At 40.2% G+C, this 21410-nt stretch overlaps 2 long non-coding RNA genes and 1 other non-coding gene across 8 annotated transcripts in view; all 3 read left to right on the top strand.

Annotated features, from left to right (window-relative positions):
* LOC131233653 (uncharacterized) overlaps positions 1-18099 on the top strand; it is a 31366-nt gene extending 13267 nt beyond the window's left edge. For 2 of the 6 annotated variants that reach the window (XR_009165318.1, XR_009165319.1), the window contains exons 2-4: positions 1231-1353; positions 17447-17580; positions 17813-18099. This is a non-coding gene — a long non-coding RNA (uncharacterized LOC131233653). Of the gene's footprint in view, positions 1-1091; positions 1354-17446; positions 17581-17812 lie in introns of those variants that run through there. The other 4 variants (XR_009165322.1, XR_009165321.1, XR_009165320.1 and 1 more) reach the window with 3 other exon arrangements.
* Positions 10377-10483, top strand: LOC131234069 (small nucleolar RNA R71). The gene has a single exon (XR_009165482.1). It is a non-coding gene; the product is annotated as a small nucleolar RNA R71 (small nucleolar RNA).
* A 1955-nt stretch (positions 18100-20054) lies between the features above and the next one.
* Positions 20055-20622, top strand: LOC131233903 (uncharacterized). The gene is made up of 4 exons (XR_009165404.1): positions 20055-20141; positions 20224-20316; positions 20399-20506; positions 20592-20622. It is a non-coding gene; the product is annotated as an uncharacterized LOC131233903 (long non-coding RNA).
* The last annotated feature ends 788 nt before the right edge of the window (positions 20623-21410 follow it).

Genomic DNA, 21410 nt, shown 5'->3' with positions numbered 1-21410 from the left:
GTAGATAAACTACATATATTTATAATGGGTACAATGATTTCCTAACCCTAAACCTAAACTTGAAAACCTAAATCTAAACCCGAACCCGAAACCTATAACCTATAACCTATAACCTAAACCTATTCTCAAATCCCTAAACCTAAACCTATAACCTATAACCTATAACCTATAACCTTAACCTTAACCTTAACCCATAACCCATAACCTAAACCTAAACCTATAAACTAAACCTAAACTTATAACCTATAAACTAAACCTAAACCTATAACTTATAACCTATAACCTATAACCCTAAACCTAAACCTGAACCTGAACTCGAATTCCTAAACCTATAACCTAAATCTAAACCTATAACCTAAACCTAAACCTAAATCCAAACCTATAACCTAAACTTAAACCAATGACTTATAACCTTAACCTTAACCAAAACCTAAACTTGAAAACCTAAACCCGAACCCGAATTCCTAAACCTAAACCTATAACCTGATATATATATATATATATATATATATATATATATATATATATATATTTATATATATATATATATATATATATATATATATATATATATATATATATATATATATGTACGAGAAACATAATAAAGGAAGGAAATTTAGAAGAAAAAAACTAGACTAATGATTATTTCCTTTTCCTCTTCCTATCACCAAAAAAAGAAAAAAAAAGTATTAAAAAGAAAAAAAAAGAAAGAAAGAAAAAGAAAAATAACTCCAAAAACCTTATTTAGTTTCCACAAAACTGAAAATTTTCAATTACGACTTTGAGATTGGCAATGGGAAAACCTAATGTGTATGTTGTGTTTTAAGTGTTTTGTTATTGTATTGAGTCAATACTACTCGAGACTTGGACTCACTCAGCTTAGTGCAACACTTTGTCATGTGTCAGGATTTCCTCACATTTTTGTAATATACATATACTTATATCCGAGTTTCATCATCACTATGGAGAAGAAGGGTCAGTTTTTTTTTTTTTTAATATCATATTCACATTTTGGCTTGATTTTTTTGTGCTCCATTTGTTTGCATTCTTGTTTCTGAATGGGACGGAGGAACTATATTGTCATATCCTATTCATGGAGTTTTATAAGCATCTTAACCTCTTCTACTTGGGTTCCTCTTCTTATTCACTTCTATAGATATGTACCACTTTCTCTTTGTTATAATTTATGATTGATTTTTTTCCCTTCATTTGGTGCATCATTTGCAGATATATTGGAAGGACTTCTTAAATTGCTAGGGAATAGGGAATGTGTTGACTGCAAAAGCAAGTAGGTATCTTGGTTGAATTGTGATAACGAATGATCTTTTATTGCAAAAGCTGGAGGACAAGGTGGATTTTCAATATTCTTCTCATTAAATACTTTTTGGCTTTTCTAGTCATTAGTTACATACTGCATTCAAAAGCACCATGAGCAATAACAATATTCACATATTATAATTGTAAGACCCGTGTCCTAGTCCGTACTGTTCCATTGGCTTTCGCAGTCCTCCCGGTCGAATTCCGGCAATCCTCGACCCATATCCAACGTTTGCGCGCGATCCTAAACCGGGTCCCGCATACTAAAGTCGGATCGAACTGAAACTTGTATCATAGCGACCGTGCCATCGCCGCGGTTCCAACGCCGCGACTTGCGCACCGAACCAATACCCAGGCCAGGAGATGTGGGCTTGTGTTCATTCCGAAGAAACGTCGCGCGTTACGAATATCAAGGGAATCTCTACTAGATGTCCCATCAATCAATGTCAAGTACAAGCCTTACCTAAAGTACAACAACCCATCCCTACCTTTTCAAAAGTCCACTGTCACCCTCCACCTCGCCATTCCCTTTTATAATTTTCAAACTCACCCATACCTCTTTAACAAATATTTCAAACTAAACCATACCCTCCCATCCCCTTCCTTACATCATCCCATCCATATCACTCCCATCATCTCACTCTCTCTCTCTCTCTCTCTCTCTCTCTCTCTCTCTCTCTCTCTCTCTCTCATTTCTCAAATCTCTCAAGCAACCCCCCCAAAAAAAAAACTCCATACGTCCAAGCCTCTCCAAGCCTTCCCAAACAACAAGTGTGGCCCACCCTCTCATCTCTCATCCCCACCATAGAAACTCCATCATCTGCCGTTAAAAGTTGAGCATAGGAGCTTACAAGCATACGGGAGCAAGAAGAAGGCTTAGAGGTGGGTGATCCACCGTTAATTTTAATTTTTGCACCCACTTCTTGGTGGGACCCATTTTGATGAATGTAATGTTCACCCCCCAAGTATAGGGTTGTGATGTAGTAATAAACTTGGTGAGACCGAGGTCAAATCCTAAGGGACTGTCACCTGTACGTTATCTGAAACTAAGTAGAACTAGAACTAAATTAAGATGAAATCTAAATCAGGTGGATTTGAGGAATAATGGTGAAATAGTAAACTAAAATATGTAGAATTCAAAGATAGGAAACTAAAGATTCAGAGGATCCACTTGTAGAGATCAGGGAGATCTTATGCCTGCATTAAAAACTCATTTGGACTTGGAGTCTATCTTCATCCAGTTGAAGGGTGTAACCATAAAAATCAAGACTGAACTTCCTTTCTTCTAGTTTTCAAGAGATGAAAGGTATATGAATTAGAATAGACTCTATCACCAAACCACCCCCAGGAGACAAAGTAAACAACAGAATTAAACTAATTAATAACCAATCAACATGATATGAAGATTAGGAAGGGTACCGTCATCTGATCATGCCCAGAAGACGATGGTGAACAATAGGGCTTCCTGACGTCATAAACATAAAAAGGAAAGGAACATGCTCAAAGCTATTACAGACCCATTGTAATTTTAGTCACAACAGACCATTAAAACTAAAAACATTCCCATAATTAACTAAAATCAACAGTAGTTCAGTCCAAACAAAAGGCACAAGCAAATAATTCTCCCATCACGCTACAAGCTTCACCTCTTGGCCCTAGCTGAGAGGTTTAGCCCGACATAATGCGGCTGGAACTCTCTAAAACAAAAGAACACAAAAATAGCAATTACTCTCTTTCTCTCTCTCTCTCTCTCTCTCTCTCTCTCTCTCTCTCTCTCTCTCCCTTGCAATCGTCCAAAGATTCAATGCCCCTTCTCTCTTCTCTCTTCTCTCTTTACAGCAGCTGTGAAAGGGCGGTGGAGAGGAGTGCGTAAAGACGTGGTGCGGAGAGATTCGGACGGTGGATACAGCTGGAGGTATTTACGCACCCTTAGTTTGGTGCGGTAGCAACATAAAAATCACTTGCATCCGATCGAATTTACGGCCATGAATTAAAAATCTAAGACGTTCAATTGTCTTCGCCTTGGTTGGTCCTTCTTTAGGGAGATTTTTAACGGCCAGGATCGTCGGACCGATCCTGGCCATGAGTGCAAACAGACTCGGATCGTCGGGTCTCGGACACGCTATAACAGGGTCTGTGCGTTTCTTGCACTGATGATAGGTGAAGCCCATAATTAGAATTTCCAACGAAATCCACACCGTCCATCAGTTTCTCCTCGAAAATCTGGTTAGATATGGTCGGTTTTGGATTTTCATTGGCGCGGCCCACCTGTTTGATCTTGCGACGAGGATTCTGCCATCTAGCACATTTGCAACCTCTTTTTGGCATTCTTCAGACCAAGAACTACCATATCTTGATCAGGACCTTCGTATGATTCGAATGGACGGCTCGGATTGAGCTAATGGGTCCATATGGTGGCCCACTGAGATCACCCGCAACTCCCTGTTGTGAATAGAGGAAACGGAGATTTCCGTTTTAAGAAATAAGGTCAGTCAAAACCGACTTTGACCCATTTGGTTGGTCCGATGCACAGCGGGTGTACACTCGCTATGTACACCCGCCACGTGAAGTGGGGTCTACCTTGATGTTTGTGGGAAATCTGATCCGTTCGTCCCTTTTCTCATCTCATTTAATGGATAGAGCCCAAGTTTGAAGCATATCTGAATATCAGGTGGGCCTCAGATTAGTAATTCATGGGTTGATCTGACCATTGGACCACTTCCATAGGGATCCAACAACTGAAATTTGACGTGTACGGTTTATTTAGGGTCTTCAGGCCATATATGAAGTTTCGAGTCGATCAGATGGTGGGAACATTATGATCTTGCATTCTGGACATTTTTCAGGCCTATTTGAAGTGAGTGGCTGGAATTTCTCTGATTTATGGTGTGTTAATCCTCAATCTTGGTCCCATGGAGTCCCGTCCAATGCCTTGGTGATGCCAGAGCGTCAAATCCATACCTTCAGCATCTTTTTCAATCCATGCTCGTCAATTTTCCTTGCATCACAAACACGATTAAAATAGCCCATTAAAACAATATCATGTTTGTAATTCAGGTAACAACTGGGGTCTAATATGTAATATTTGACCCTCAACACAACCGCTAATTAGCATTTTGCTAATCCCGAGCAAAGTATGCGAAAAATAAATTGAGAATTACAGGACAATTTCTATAAACTCGAGTGATTTTTGAAAACAATCCAGAACTAGAAGTTCAAGATTCATGATTGTTGGCATTACTTTCTCCTGGAATCAAGCTCATGGTAAACTTCATAATTAAGTTCAAATATTAATCCATTAATTAGAGAAATTCTAAACATTGAGTTCCATGAGTGTATAGTGTAATCTCGGCTTAATACTATTAAGATTCACTTCTCTATTTCAGGATATCATTGGTAACCACAAGAGAATTCATGATAACCTAAACCAAAACTTGATCCATTCTTTCAGCTTTTGATGATTTTCACACTATGTCAACTTTTTAAAAGTAAAGCTAAGGAGGGGAAACGAATCCTCACCTATAGGGAGCAGACCCATGGTGAAGACTAGTCGCCCAACTTTTCCCAAATGTCAACCATGGGGAATCGAATCTACACCTATAGGGAGCAAACCTATGGTGAAGTTCGTTTTCCCAACCCTTTCCGCAGGCAGCTATCTTGTAGCTGGGTATTTTCTTCTTTTTCTTTCATTCTTCTTATTGAACATGATGGACAAATTCCCAGGTTGGTTCCTTCCATGCTTATTGATCACCAAGTTACACTTCAATATTGAGCTGAAACCGTAATGTGCAAGCAAGATGTGTCTTGTGAAATCATGACTCAATCAATGTTTAAAACCTCTAAATATGGATTAATAGTTCGAACGTAACTGTGAAATCTAACAAATAGCTGGATCCAAGAGTCATAAATTTCCAACATCACTTATCTTGTAATTCTAAATCTAAGATGGCTGTCAAAATCACTTCGAATTCATATGAAATTCCAGAAAAATTTAAAAATTGTCACAATTTTCACGCTTAAAACCAAGAAAACACCGATTAGGAGACCTAATCTTCCACGCCCAACCTAAAATCTACATTGTCCTCAATGTAAAAGATATATGAGCATGTAATGCACATGGGATAATAAAAGTAAACGAGAAGTGATGAGAAGATAATACCCAGATGAAGGAATCAAGAAGCTTTTTCACAAAGATCTCAGTATAAAAGCAAGTCAGCACAAGAGAGAAACCAACAAAAGCAATTATCCTAAAATAATGTAGAAAGCAAATTAACCTAGAACAACATAAAGCAAACTACCCTAGTCCTATGAAAACAGGAAACCTACATGTACCTCCATCAGACTAGGAGATCAATCCTGGTAAACAGGATCAGTCAGAGGCATGGACATGTCCTCTGCGTCGAATTTCTCGACAAATGGCTTTAGTCGATGACCATTTACTTTAAACTCCTTGCCATTGTCAGGATCTCTTATCTCAACGGCCCCATGAGGATACGCAGTGACCACAGTGTAAGGGTCAGTCCAACGAGATCGAAGCTTACCTGCAAAGAGATGCAATCAAGAATTATACAAAAGGACTTTCTGACCAGGTGTGAATGATTTTCGTAGAATACGTTGGTCATGAAATGCCTTCATTCTGTCCTTTTAAATTCTCGAGTTCTCGTATGCATTGTTCTTGATTTCTTCGAGTTCATTCAACTGAAGTTTGCGTAGCGAGCTAGTGTTTTCCAGATTGAAATTCAATTTTTTTATTGCCCAGTAGGCTCTATGTTCTAACTCCACAAGTAAGTGGCAAGCCTTCTCATAGACAAGTCTAAAGGGAGACATTCCAATAGGGGTTTTAAACGCAGTACGGTAAGCCCATAAGGCATCAGTTAATCGGATTGACCAATCTTTACGGTCAGGGTTAATTGTTTTCTCCAAAATTTGTTTAATCTCCCTATTGAAAATCTCAGCTTAACTACTTGTCTGCGGGTGATATGGGGTACTCACCTTATGAGAGATATCGTATTTCTTCATTAAACTCTCGAATGACCTATTACAAAAGTGTGAGCCCCCATCACTAATGATAGCTCGAGGCGTTCCGAATCGGGAAAAGATGTTCTCTTTTAGGAATTTAATGACCTTACGATGGTCATTATTCCGACACGGAATCGCTCCAACCCATTTAGTGACATAGTCTACAGCGAGCAAAATATATAGATTTTCAAAAGAATGGGGGAATGGTCCCATGAAATCAATGCCCCAGCAATCAAATGCCTCGATGATAAGAATGGGATTCAAGGGCATCATATTTTGATGGGACAATGCTCCTAATTTTTGACAATGCTCACAGGCTTTGCAAAACTCATGAGTGTCCCTGAACATAGTGGGCCAGTAAAAGCCACACTGCAAAATCTTGGCTGTGGTCTTTTTGGCAGAAAAGTGACCACCACAGGCCTATGAATGACAGAAAGAGATGACACTCTAATGCTCAACGTCTGACACACATCTCCTTAAGATTTGGTCTGTGCAATATTTAAATAAATATGGATTATCCCAGAAAAAGTTGCGCACCTTGGTGAAAATTTTCTTCTTATCTTGCGTAGTCCAATGTGTCAGTATGGATCCTGTGACAAGATAATTAGCAATATCAGCGAACCAAGGTGAATGGGAGACTCTGAACAATTGTTCATCAGGGAACATGTCATTGATATGTGTCGTTTCAAGAGAATTAGAGGGATTAAGGCGAGAAAGATGGTCAGCCACTACGTTCTCTACTCCCTTTTTTATCTTTTATTTCTAGGTTAAATTCCTGGAGTAGGAGGATCCATCGTATCAGGCGGGGCTTAGCATCATTCTTAGACAGAAGATACTTAAGCGCCGCGTGATCAGTGTAAATAATGATCTTAGATCCAATCAAGTAGGACCGAAATTTGTCCAAAGCGAACACTACGGCCAAGAGTTCCTTTTCCGTAGTCGAGTAGTTCACTTGGGCAGGATTTAGAGTCTTACTCGCATAATGAATAACGTAGGGTTTCTTATCTTTTCACTGGCCTAGAACCGCCCCAAGAGCATAATCAGATGCGTCGCACATAAGTTCAAAAGGAATGCCCCAGTCGGGTGGTTGTATGATGGGTGCACTAGTCAACATGCCCTTAAGCTTAGTGAAAGCTTCCTGACATGGCTCAGTCCACTCGTATGGTGCATCCTTTTGAAGTAGATTACATAAATGACGAGAGATGAGATTAAAGTCCTTTATGAATCTTCTGTAAAATTCAGCGTGTCCTAAGAAGGATCGCACGTCCCGTATGTTCTTGGGTGGACGTAAGTTAGAGATAAGATTAATTTTTTCCTTATCCACCTCGATTCCTTTGGATGAGATAAAATGTCCAAGAACAATTCCCTTATGAACCATGAAATGACACTTTTCTCAATTAAGTACCAAGTTCTTTTCTTCACATCTTTTCAGCACACATTTAAGACTTTCTAAGCACTCGCTGAAAGATGAACCGAAAACAGAAAAATCGTCCATGAAGACCTCTAGATATTTCCCCACCATGTCAGAAAAGATACTCATCATACATCGCTGAAAGGTGGCAGGGGCATTACATAATCCGAATGGCATCCTTCTGTAGGCAAAGGTGCCGTAGGGACATGTAAATGTGGTCTTTTCCTAGTCCTCAGGGGCGATTTCAATCTAATTGTAGCCCAAATACTCGTCAAGGAAATAGTAATAGGAATGACCAGCTAGCCTTTCCAAGATTTGATCAATGAAGGGCAAAGGAAAGTGGTCCTTCCTCGTGACGGTATTCAGCTTCCTGTAGTCAATGCACGTTCTCCAACCAGTAGTAACTCTTATTGGCACGAGTTCATTATTTGCATTGGCTGCGATGGTGACCCCGGACTTCTTAGGAACCACTTGAGTTGGACTCACCCATTGACTATCGGATATGGGGTATATGATACCCACATCCAATAGTTTAAGAACCTCGACCTTAACAACTTCCCTCATGTTTGGATTTAGTTTACGTTGTGATTGCCGAGCGGTCTTCGCATTATCCTCAAGATATATGCGGTGAGTACAAATCGAGGGGTCGATTCCCTTGAGGTCCGCTGTCGTCCATCCAAGGGCTCCTTTATGCTCAATGAGAGTAGATATGAGCATACTCTCCTGTTCTTTCTCCAGGTGGGCAGAGATCACCACCGGGTATGTCTCATCTTGACCTAAATAGACATATTTCAAATCAGAGGGCAAAGGTTTTAGGTCAAGCTTTAACGGCTTGAGGTTAGACGGTAGAGGCACTACATCAGTTTGAGGCAACTCTTCAAATTGTGGCCTCCATCGGTTAACTTCAAGTACCGGTGTAGTATCAAGCAAGGCACACGTCTCCCTAATCATTTCATCATCAAAATCATGGGAGTGGGCCAGGCATGTCTCTAGAGGGTCAGAGGATAAGGTCAGAGGTGTCGTATCTTTCACGAAAGTGTCAATCATATTAATGTCATGGAAATTGTCATCATCCTCTAAGTTTCTGCCGTAATTGAAAAAGATGTTTAACTCCAATGTCATATTCCCAAAAGACATAGTTATGACACCATTCCTATAATTGATAATTGCGTTGGAAGTGGCAAGGAATGGGCGACTAAGAATGACAGGAATCTGAGTGTTTATGTTATCAATGGGTTCGGTGTCCAGGATGATAAAATCTACAGGATAGTAAAATCTATCAACTTGGAACAATACATCCTTAATTATCCCTCTTGGTACACGAACAGAGCGATCAGTAAGTTGTAGTGTGGTTAGGGTTGGTTTTAATTCACCCAAACCTAACTGTCTGTATACTAAGTAGGAAATCAGATTGACGCTCGCTCCTAAGTCAAGAAGTGCATAATCAATTCGATGGTCCTCGATTACACATGATATGATTGGGCTACTAGGATCTTTGAATTTCTGTGGCACGTCTTGCTTTAGGATGACACTCACTTTCTCGGTCAAGAAGATCTTCTTTTGAATACTCTGCCGTCGTTTGGTCGTGCATAAGTCTTTTAGGAATTTGGCATATGAAGATATCTGTTTTACGACATCAAGTAGAGGAATGTTGACTTTCACTTGTTTCAACTCCTCTAGGATATCCTGAGAGTAAGAGAGAGGTTTTGGTGCGACCAATCGTTGGGGAGATGGAGCAACTGGCTTTTCTAGAAGTTCCGGTTCTAATTTTTGTGGGGCCTCACTAGGTCCATCATTATTGTCCTCTTCTGGTTCTTGAGGCTTTTCAGGCCTAACCGGAAGGGTTTTATCAATGATCTTCCCACTCCTAAGAGTGGTGATGGATTTAGCGTGCTCCATTTGATTTGAAGAGCTGGGATTACTTATCTCGTATTGCAGTTTAGGATTAGGGAGCGGTTGTGCAGGAAGCATTCCCTTTTCTATAACCGTCATACGTGAATCCATCTTTTGTATAAAATCTCGCATTGCCTGGGTCAGCTCTTGCATGGAATTTTGAACCGGTTCTTCTTGAGGTTTCCCCTGATTTGGATTTTGATTGAAGAAACTTTGAGGGGTAGTAGTTTGTCCATTTCTCCAACTAAAGTTTGGATGATTTTTCCAACCAGGATTGTACGTATTAGAGGTCGGTCCATTGAAAGGTCTTTGATAAGTATTTACGGCATTGGATTGTTCATTCAGCACTTCTCGAAAGGCGGGTATTGTAGGATAATTTTCAGTTGTATGAATGTTTCAATCACAGATGCCGCAAACACTTTCATTAACCTTATCCTTCTTTCCTTCCATGGAATCAAATTTTCTTATGAGCATAGTTACTTTATACTTGAGATCATCCTCTTCTTTCAAGAGATACAATCCACCTTTCTCCTTAGATTGAGTCGGCTTAAACGTGGTGTTCGATTTTGGGTAATAGTCCCATGATTGTGTTTTTTCAGCAAGACTATCGAGGTAATCCCATACCTCGTCAATATTTTTATTAATGAATTCTCCATTACACATTGTCTCTACCATTTGGCGCATGGAGGATGTCAGTCCATCGTAGAAAAAATTTGTGATGCGCCATGTTTCAAAGCCATGTTGTGGGCATAAACTGACCAAATCCTTGAACCTTTCTCAACATTGGTAAAATGTTTCATCCTCCTTTTGGGTGAAGTTCATGATTGCTTTTCTAAGGATAATCGTTTTATGATGTGGAAAAATTTTCTTTATAAATTCCCTCTGCATATCATTCCATGTGCCAATGGATCTAGGACACAGTGAATGTAACCATGTCTTAGCCTTCTCCTTCAAGGAAAAAGGAAAGAGTTTTAGCCTGACTGTGTCCTCAGACACATTTTGAAAATATAAAATGGCTATGATCTCATCAAACTCTTTCAAATGTAGATATGGTTCTTCAGATTCAAGCCCATGGAATTTAGGAAGGAATTGGATAACCCCTGGCTTGATGTCCATATGTCCTGTATTTTCAGGAAAAATCATGCATGAGGGCGTACTCACCCCCGCTGGTTGTAAATAATCTCGTAAAGTACGAGGCGGGGGTGGTTGATACACCTCATTCTCATCCTGAATGTCCTCCACCCTAGGTTGGGGTAGAAGAGGTTGGTTCTCAGTCATCACTTCAATTAACTCAGGGGATTTCGGTGGTGTCTACTCCTGCGATGGATAGTCAACCCCTTAACCAATCCTCTTTTAGTCAAGAGACGTCGAGTGTTGTCATAGGCCCACTTGGGCATGAAACACTCGCAGCCCTCAATCAAATTCGAAACCTAATCCCAAGAAAGGAAATAAAAATCTAGAAAAAGAAGGTTGGAAAGAAGATACCAAATTGGAGTCCCTAAGTTAAAAACCTGGAAAACAAAACAAAATAAGTTAGATTCTAAAAAGAGAAGGACTAAATTTAGAAAATCATTAAAAAGAAAGATAGAAGTAAACTAGTTTCTAAAAGAAGAAATTCCTAAAAGAAAGTAGAAATTTCTAAAATAAATTAGAAAAATCCTAAACTAGAAAGTAAATTACTAAAAGAGATCTCAAAAATAGAAAGTAGAGAAAGAGCTTACCGAATTAGAAATTTCTATCTTAAAAGCCTACAAAATAGGAAAGTTAGTTTCTAAACAAAAAGTCTAAAAGTAGAAAAAAAAATAAAATTAGGAAACAAAGTTAGATTCTAAAAGAGTTAGAATTAGAAAGTTAATAAAAATAGAAAGTTAGTTTCTAAAAAGGAAAGTTCCCTAAACCTAGAAGCTAAGTTAGTTTTTAAAAAGAAGACCCAGAATTAAAAAGTTTTTAAAAACAAAAGAGGAAAGTTTCTAAAAATAAACTATTTCTTAAAAATAGAAAAAAAATACTAGAATTAGAAAATTTCTAAAACTCAAACCCTAATTCTAAAAATAGAAAAAGTAGAGGAATTAGAAAAGGATTACCAATTTAGAAGTTTATGTTAGGATCCTACAAAATAGGAAACAAGTTAGTTCTAGAAATCAAATATAAATAACAATCTAAAACTAAAGTTAGTAAAATCCTAATCTTAAACTAATTCTAAAACTAATTAATTTCAAAGAATCGTAACTGTCAATCCCCGGCAACGGCGCCAAAAACTTGTTCATCCCCCAAGTATAGGGTTGTGATGTAGTAATAAACTCGGTGAGACCGAGGTCGAATCCCAAGGGACTACCACCTGTACATTATCTGAAACTAAGTAGAACTAGAACTAAATTAAGATGAAATCTAAATCAGGTGGATTTGAGGAATAATGGTGAAATAGTAAACTAAAATATGTAGAATTCAAAGGTAGGAAAATAGAGATTTAGAGGATCCACTTGTAGAGATCAGGGAGATCTTATGCCTGCATCAAAAACTCATCTGGACTTGGAGTCTATCTTCATACAGTTGAAGGGTGTAACCATGAAAATCAAGACTGAACTTCCTTTCTTCTAGTTTTCAAGAGATGAAAGGTATATGAATTAGAATGGACTCCATCACCAAACCATGCTCAGGAGACAAAGTAAACAACAGAATTAAACTAATTAATAACCAATCAACATGATATGAAGATTAGGAAGGGTACCGTCATCTGATCATGCCCAGGAGACGTGGTGAACAACAGGGCTTCCTGACGTCATAAACATAAAAAGGAAAGGAACATGCTCAAAGCTACCTCAGACCCATTGTAATTTTAGTCACAACAGACCATTAAAACTAAAAAAATTCCAATAATTAACTAAAATCAACAGTAGTTCAGTCTAAACAAAAGGCACAAGTAAATAGTTCTCCCATCACGCTACAAGCTTCACCTCTTGGCCCTAGCTGAGAGGTTTAGCCTGACATAATGCGGCTGGAACTCTCCAAAACAAAAGAACACAAAAACAACAACTACTCTCTATCTCTCTCTCTCTCTCTCTCTCTCTCTCTCTCTCTCTCTCTCTCCCTTGCAATCATCCAAAGATTTAATGCCCCTTCTCTCTTCTCTCTTCTCTCTTTATAGCAGCTGTGAAAGGGTGGTGAAGAGGAGTGCGTAAAGACATCGGTGCGGAGAGATCCAGATGGTTGAGACAGCTAGAGGTATTTACGCACACTCAGTTTGGTGCAGCAGCAACATAAAAATCCCTTGCATCCGATTGAATTTACGGCCATGAATAAAAAATCTAAGACGTTCAATTGTCTTTGCCTTGGTCGGTCCTTCTTTGGGGAGATTTTTAATGGCCAGGATTGTTGGATCGATCCTGGCCATGAGTGCAAACGGACCCGAATTGTTGGGTCCTGGACGAGCTGTAACAGGGTCTGCGCGTTTCGTGCGCTGATGATAGATGAAGCCCATAATCAAAATTTCCAACGAAATCCACACCGTCCATCAGTTTCTCCTTGAAAATCCGGTTAGATATGGTCGGTTTTGGATTTTCGTTGACGCGGCCCACCTGTTTGATCTTGCGACGAGGATTCTGCCATCTAGCACATTTACAACCTCTTTTTGGCATTCTTCAGGCCAAGAACTACCATATCGTGATCAGGACCTTCGTATGATTCGAATGGACGGCTCAGATTGAGCTAATGGGTCCATATGGTGGCCCACTAAGATCACCCGCAACTCCCTGTTGCGAACAGAGGAAACGGAGATTTCCATTTTAAGAAATAAGGTCGGTCAAAACCGACTTTGACCCATTTGGTTGGTCCAGTGCATAGCGGGTGTACACTCGCTATGTACACCCGCCATGTGAAGTGGGGTCTACCTTGATGTTTATGGGAAATCTGATCCGTTCGTCCCTTTTCTCATCTCATTTAATGGATAGAGCCCAAGTTTGAAGCATATTTGAATATCAGGTGGCCCTCAGATCAGTAATTCATGGGCTGATCTGACCATTGGACTACTTCCATAGGGATCCAACTACTAAAATTTGACGTGTATGGCTTATTTAGGGTCTTCAGGCCATATATGAAGTTTCAAGTCGAGCAAATGGTGGGAACATTGTGATCTTGCATTCTGGACATTTTTCAGGCCTATTTGAAGTGAGTGGCTGGAATTTCTCTGATCTCTGGTGTGTAAATCCTCAATCTTGGTCCCATGGAGTCCCGTCCAATGCCTTAGTGATGCCAGAGCATCAAATCCATACCTTTAGCATCCTTTTCAATCCATACTCATCAATTCTCCTTACATCACAAACACGATTAAAATAGCCCATTAAAACACATGTTTGTAATTGAGGTAATAACTGGGGTCTAATATGCAATATTTAACCCTCAACATGTAACATATCCATGGAGGGCCCATATTGGCAGGGTCCCTCCACTCCACCGATCTCTCTATTTCTCTCACTCACTCTCCCCCTCTCTCTTTTCATTGTGATGGTGTGGATCCTACCAATATGTGTTATATCTACCCCGTCCATCAACATCAGATGGTGTGGCCCACCTTATTGCAGGTGATGATCCACACCATCCACTATTTAGATGGACCCAATACACCTTTCTTTATATATATTATATATAATATATATATATGATATATATAATATAATATGTATTGTATATATATAATATAAGATATATATTATATATTTATATACATGCAGGTGGGCCACGTACATGTGGGGCCCACCATGATGCTGAGTACATCCATGTCATCCTGCGTCCAGAGACGCTGGACGTGAGGACGGGCGTGGCTAACATGAAGTGTAAACTGACATGGGGTGTACTAGGCTTGGGGTAGGCCACTCATGCAAGCCCCACCTTGATGTATGTACTCAATCCAAGCCATCCATCCTTTTCTTTAGGCCATTTTAGGCATTGAGCAAAATTTTGGGACCAATCCGATTCTCGGGCGGGCCATACTATAGGAAATAGTGGTAATACTGTTAAAACCCACCTTGAATCTTCCATTCGCCTAGAACACATTACATATTGGTCTCATTTGGTCGATCATGGGCCGTAGAATCCGATGGTTGGGTCGGATCGAACTGATGTGAGCCCTACCACGGAAAAACCGCAGAAAAACTGTTTTTTTTTTTTTTAAAAAGGCAGCGCTGACGCTGCTGCAGAGCGTCCGCAGGCAGTGCTTGCGCTTGACGCACGGACAACCGGGCTAGGCCTCATGGCCCCAGCTATGGGCCCCACCGTGATGTGTTTCGAACATCAAGGTCGTGCATTGGGTGGGCCCTTAGGGCAGTGGCTCCCCTGCCAAAAATCAGCCGTATACGAAACTCAGGTGGGCCATACCATCTAAAATCATGTGAGGACATGCCTAAAACATATAAAATCAGTCGGTGGGGCCTACCTAAAATTTGGATGCGGCTGAAACTTAGTCTGAACCCTCAGTCAAGTGGGACACACATAATGGGTGGACTGGATTTGTGAACTGCATCAGGGTGGACCCCCAAGGTCCTTGTGACCTTATAAATAGTTTGGGTGGCAAATAAATATTACAGTGGGCCCTACCCTAGTCCACGTGACCTCATGAACAGTTGGATGGCAGATAAACATTCCAATGGGCTCCCAGGTCCACGTGACCTCATGAACAGTTGGATGGCAAATAAACATTCTAGTGGGCTCCCAGGTCCATGTGGCCTTATGAACAGATTGGATGCAAATAAACAGTACAGTGGGCCCAAAGTCCAAGTGACCTTATGAACAGTTTGGATGGCGCATAAACATTATGGTGGGCCCCAGGTTGGTTAGAAAATAAATATTTTAGTGGGCCTTAGGTCCTTGTGACCTCATCAGCAGGTTGGGTGGAAAATAAACATTATGGTGGGCCCCACTTATGTATGTATTGTGTCCACACCTTTCATCAGTGTGGACCTCCACCATGAAGTATGCGATTTATCTATGCCTTCCATCCCTATGGGACCTACCATGATGGATGTGTTGCATCCAAGCTGTCCAACTATTTTGGAGATAATTTAAGGCCCATTGTTGAGGCCCATCTTAATGTATTGGTGGCCCTTGTTGAGGCCCCCCTTAATATATATATATATATAAGACCCATGTGGTGAGGCCATTGTGATGTACGCAAGGCCCATGGGTTATGGCCCATTGCAGTGTACATAAGGCCCGTTGGTGCGGCCCATTGATACGGCCCACTTGATGAATATAAGGCCCATATGATATGGCCCAATTGATGTATTTAAGGCCCAGTGGGGCGCAATTAGGTCCATTGTAATGCGTGATTCCTCCGTGGTGTATATAATGATGTTTATAACGGGTAGTGCCTTGGAAACATTGATGGTTAGAGGCCCACATTGTAAGGATGATGTCGGTTAAATGTCCACATTGTCACTCTCTCTAGGGCCCATTGATGGGCCTATACTTATAGTGTGTAGGTCGTCTAAGCCCACCTTCATTTTGATTAGAGCCCATCACCACATAACATGTATAACATAGATCCATGATTCATGATCATACATATCATATATATGCCTGATATGAGAAGTGACTGATCATAACATATGCCTTCGGGCATATCATTTATGAGCTCCCTGATAGGTGAAGTCGCCCCACATGAGCGCTCAGTACACGCAGGATTGTTGCATGTCTGATAGTATGATTCATGCACTTGCATTTGTGTGATTGTGATTACTGTATACCCTAGTGACATCAAGGTCATAGCCTCCACAGACACATTGTGGGTGGCTAGATTGGATACCGAAAATATTGTTACTAAGCATCGGGGCGCCATAGATGTCCCTGGGTGAAAATCTCTAAACCCGATGGTACCAGAGGATGACTCCAAAGTCGAGACCGAGTGGATATATGAGCGCACGAGGGCCGAATACCAGGAGACCGCGTCTCCCACTGTGTCGTGGTCGGTTGGAAAGGGGTGTGGCCTTACTCGCTAGAGGGTAGGGGGTAATACTAGGCTGAGTTTGACCAGGTCACGAATGAGTCCACTATCGACATGTCGGATAGGTATTGGTAGATTATTGGCTAGACGGATAGTGAGGTTTTTTACGCTCACTTGGACTGTGCGGCTAGGAGAGTGGCAGTGCCACTTGGAGTATACTAAACCCTGGTGATTATCCAGAATGAGAACTGTACTGATACATGATGAGGATTGGTACGCTTGAGTTGTATCTCACATCGCATGACTGTATTATGGCCGATAACATTCATATCTTGCACCGCATAGCCTTGGTACGACTGATTGCATTCATGTACTCATCAGCATGATTCTACATTACTCTGACCTTACATTCTGAGCACACTCATTTTGCGCACACACTTACACCACCCTCTAAGCTTTCTATAAGCTTATGCATGATCGATGCGTGCAGGTGACGCAAGGACGCAGTCGCAGCCATAGTCTCGCCGCAGTTAGAGCATGCAGCCAAGCTTTTGAAGTTTTGTTACTTTCACTGTGTATTTTCCTTTCTTACGCATTGTACTCAAAAGTTTTTGATCATAGTGGATTTTGTGATGGTGTTCTTGTTGTTATTGTTCGTGGGTTATGCTTATAGTTATGCTCATTACAATTAAATTGATGATATGAAATCCTCCTTATAGCATCCCAGGATCGGAACCTGGTGCATGGGTGCCGGGAGCCGAGAATGGGGTACTACGAAGGCTGTCGGCGCCAGATTCGGTGATCGAGAATTTTGTGAGCCCGGTTTTCGAGTTTAGGGCGTGACAATAATTCTCCTTTAAACAATACAGGAGTAAGTAGTGGGCACATGTCAGTTACGGATACTTCACAAAATGAGACATTGGAGGTTGGACCTGGGAATTTGAAGATGTCCTTTTCATCAACATCTGGACAACTGAAACGTATGACGAATTATAGAACAGGGGTGAGTTGTATTTTTTTTCTTGATTACAAGCTCCTGGGTTAATTAGCTTCAAAGTTTCTTGTAAATCGAGCTTCTTTGACATATATAACTCCAGAATCTAGGCCTTGTAATTAATTAAAACTTTACATATGTTATCCATTGGATTTTAGGACTCCTTGCCATGTCATTCAAACCCTTTTGCATGGTTATTGCAGTGTTTATAACTCTTGTAAATGGTAATATGCCTACCCAGGTGAAAGATTTGGATGTGGAACTTGAAAGTACTAAGCAGAAAAGTAAACAAAACCGGCAACAAGCCATCTTAATTGAAAGGGAAAGAGTTACTCAAATGCAGTGGGATATGGAAGAACTTTGTAGGAAGTATTTGGAGATGGAGTCAAAGCTAAAGTTTGAACATGTTCCTTTTTTGTAATTCTTATGATAGGTTGAGCAAAGTGAAGTATTGTTTATTTAGAAATGTGAATGTGGGATGTATTGTATGATTTGATTGCTATTTGTAATAACTGCATCATTTTTTTTCCTGATTGCATTTTATGTACTATTCCTATCAGCTTAGACAGCAGGTTCTTGCAATGGAAACAAGCACCATTATTATAAATTTTTTTTTAATTTTAAAAAAATATCTATGGATTTTCACCATAGCTCTTGTTCGGAAAACCGTAGCTATTGCTAACTTTAGAATATTGCTACGGATTTCATCCACTTTTGGCTAAGATAGTAGCCGTAGCTGGAGGTATATTTCGCTATAGAAATTATGGTTATGGCCGTTATCCGTAGCTAGTGATATCTATTGCTACAGATTTAATCTGTAGGCGTAGATACATTTTGCTACAAAAATTATAGCTACGGCTTTTATTCGTAGCTACTAATCTCTATTGCTACGGATGTAATCCATAGCCATCGATTTTTTGACCTTTAGCTACACCACCAATAGCTATGGACGTGCTGCGGATTAGATTCGTAGCAAAAGGCCTTTAGCTACAGTTTTTATTCGTAGCCTTTGTCCCTTTTTCTGGTAGTGACAAGTCATGATTTATTCCTTTAATTAACTTGTTTATAATCCACATTTGCAATTGAGTTAATTTCTGATCATGTCTTCCTCAAAACGGAGCGTAGCGGAAGCATGCAACATACTTCATCAGCTGTTGCGGATGGACTTTCTGTCCCTATCGACTTTTGGTAGGGCCAAAGAGATACCCAGTCTGGTCAATGAGTGTAGGGAGGAATATATCAACGATAACTCAGATGAAAGATTATACAATCTCAAAGAAATTTCAGTCTTGATGATGGAGGAATATAATCGCGGGAAACTTTGTATGGAAGATGCAGTTTTGTCACTTACACATCTGAATGGAGTCCCAAGAGACCAGATTTCTCCTATTGTGACTGGTATGTTGGTTGTAACAATGTCGAGTGCTTCACATAGCTTAACATATACTTCTGTAGCGTACGATAACTTATGCAGGGAGTACTTCGAATAGTTGATCCAAAGTTATTTCGTATCACAATGAAATACATGTATTTAATATAGAATGATAATGTGTAATGAAATTTTCAAAATTTACTAGAATGTTTACGGTTTTATTATATTCTACTTGCATTATAGTGTAATGGTCTAATCATATTTTAATCATCTCTCAAAGCATAAGCACAAATTCATTCTACCATCAACACTACTTATATAATGTTTTAGTATATTCCACTTGCGCTGTAAAGTTTAATGTGTTTATTATATTGATGTTCATACATTTGTACTGACATTGTTTAAATTTATAAGTTCGTAGTTCGCACATATTCAGTCATGGCACCGTGTGGGAGATCAGGTCGCTCGAGCACTGGATTTATCATTTGCACCTGTGATGCGATAGAAACAACATCGACGTCGCATACTGCATCACAAGCGTTTGAGCCCTCGTTTGAGCATACACCGGGCACTCCATGTAAGTCTAAGCATATATTTGTTTAGTGACTTTTGTTTATTTTTAGACTTACATATTTCTTTTGTGACAGCATCGTGGACCAGCCGATGAGGACGTGTACCCACGCGTAGATTAGTTTTAGAGCGACTTACGCGTGAGGGTAGGGTGATGGTAGAGTTCCCACAGGACTGCTTTAGACCTGTTGGGGACAATGTTAGGTTGTTTACCTCGGAGGTTAGTGTCCTATGCCGATCTCTGATCCCCGCCACCACCCCCTCGTTGAGCAGACGTGACAAATGATGTGTGACAGCTCATCTGTTAGTGCCTTCAGGTAAATTTTAGTAAATTAATTTTTTTTGTTAAAGTTCATTTATGGTTAAGTTATTTTTTTAATAAGTTTATTGCCTCAATTTATTATTTACGAAATTGCAGGATAAATTTAACTTAGATTTGAGTGTTCCTTACATTTCCCATTTCGTCGACGACATGGTCAGGGAGTGGTTCAAGGAGTACCACGAAGAGTTACACCAGCGGTACAAGCAGTGCAGGACGCACGATGAGGCCGTACTGTCCGCATCGCCGTACTTGACTATAGATGACTAGCGGATACTCTGCGAGAGATTTTCGTCTTAGGTTTTTCAGGTAATATTTACATATTTACAATATTTTAAGGTAACAATTAAATTCATAATTAATAACAATGTATTCTGAATAATGTGTTAAGAAGAGGAGCAGAATAAATTCTGCGAACAGGAAAAAGTCATAAGTGAACCACATAGCTGGTTCAAAGTCATTTGTACAACATCGTTACGACATGGTAAGAAATTACTGGTGATTATTAAGTTAATATATTATTTTCATGCATTTATATTAACTCTATTGTCCTTTCAATTGTGCAGCGAGATTCCGTCACCGGCCAGGAGCCTGGACTAGTAGACCTTTACAGAGGGACTCACTGTTAGCAGATGACGGGATCTTGGGTTCATCCTAGAGCCAGCGAGAATTAGGTAAAAATCCTTACATTGTAAATTTTAATTGCATTGAATTATAATAATGTCATTCGTTATGAAAATTCATGTGTTTTCATTACAGGCAGCGATGGACACTATACGCAATCACCCCACTCCTGATAGTAGTTAGTGGAGTGAGCCAGATATCCTGAGCGAGGTGCTTGGCACCCATTCTGGATATGTGTGTAGGCTTGGCCATGGTGCCAAGCTCATGGCACCCGCTAGAGCTACCTCCAGCCGATCCATTGCTGGGGAGAGCGCCCTACGCCGAGCTGAATGACAGAGAGAGAGGTTCAGTAACTACTGATCATCGTCGTTGACATCAGAGAGCAACTGGAGAGGCGGAGGGAGGAAGAGCAGAGGCGTAGGGAGGAGGAGGAAAAGAGGCAGAGAGATGAGGAGCAGATGCGTAGGGAAGAGGAGGGGCAGAGGCGGAGAGAGGAGGAGAAGCGATGGGAGGAGCAAGAGAGAAGGATCGAGGAGATGCAGGAGGAGCATGGGTGAAGGATGGAGGAGATGTTTCAGGCTCTCGCTATACGCTTTACCACCGATGCCCCACCACCTTCGCCTTCATCTTCGTGATTTTTTAAAAATTTTATTTACGATTTATTTTATATATGAATGTTAAACTTATATGTATTTGCCCATGGATGAATGTGGGTTGTATATATATGGATGTGGATATGATTGTTTGTGTATGGATGGATGTGGTTTGTGTTTGGATGGATGTAGTTTGTGTTTCGATGGATGTGAATGTGAATATGATGAAAATGTATTGTAACAGATGTATTTACAAGTGTATATCAGGAATATTTTCTTGAATTTTGAAAATAAACGAACAGGAAAGAAAGAGACTATTACTGACGAAACATTTCGTTGGTAATAGTAAGTCGAAAACTTA

The sequence above is a fragment of the Magnolia sinica genome, chromosome 18 (genome assembly GCF_029962835.1).
Source record: "Magnolia sinica isolate HGM2019 chromosome 18, MsV1, whole genome shotgun sequence".
Lineage (NCBI taxonomy): Eukaryota > Viridiplantae > Streptophyta > Magnoliopsida > Magnoliales > Magnoliaceae > Magnolia > Magnolia sinica.
The sequence above is the reverse complement of the archived record's forward strand: the minus strand, read 5'-3'. Positions and strand labels throughout refer to the sequence as shown.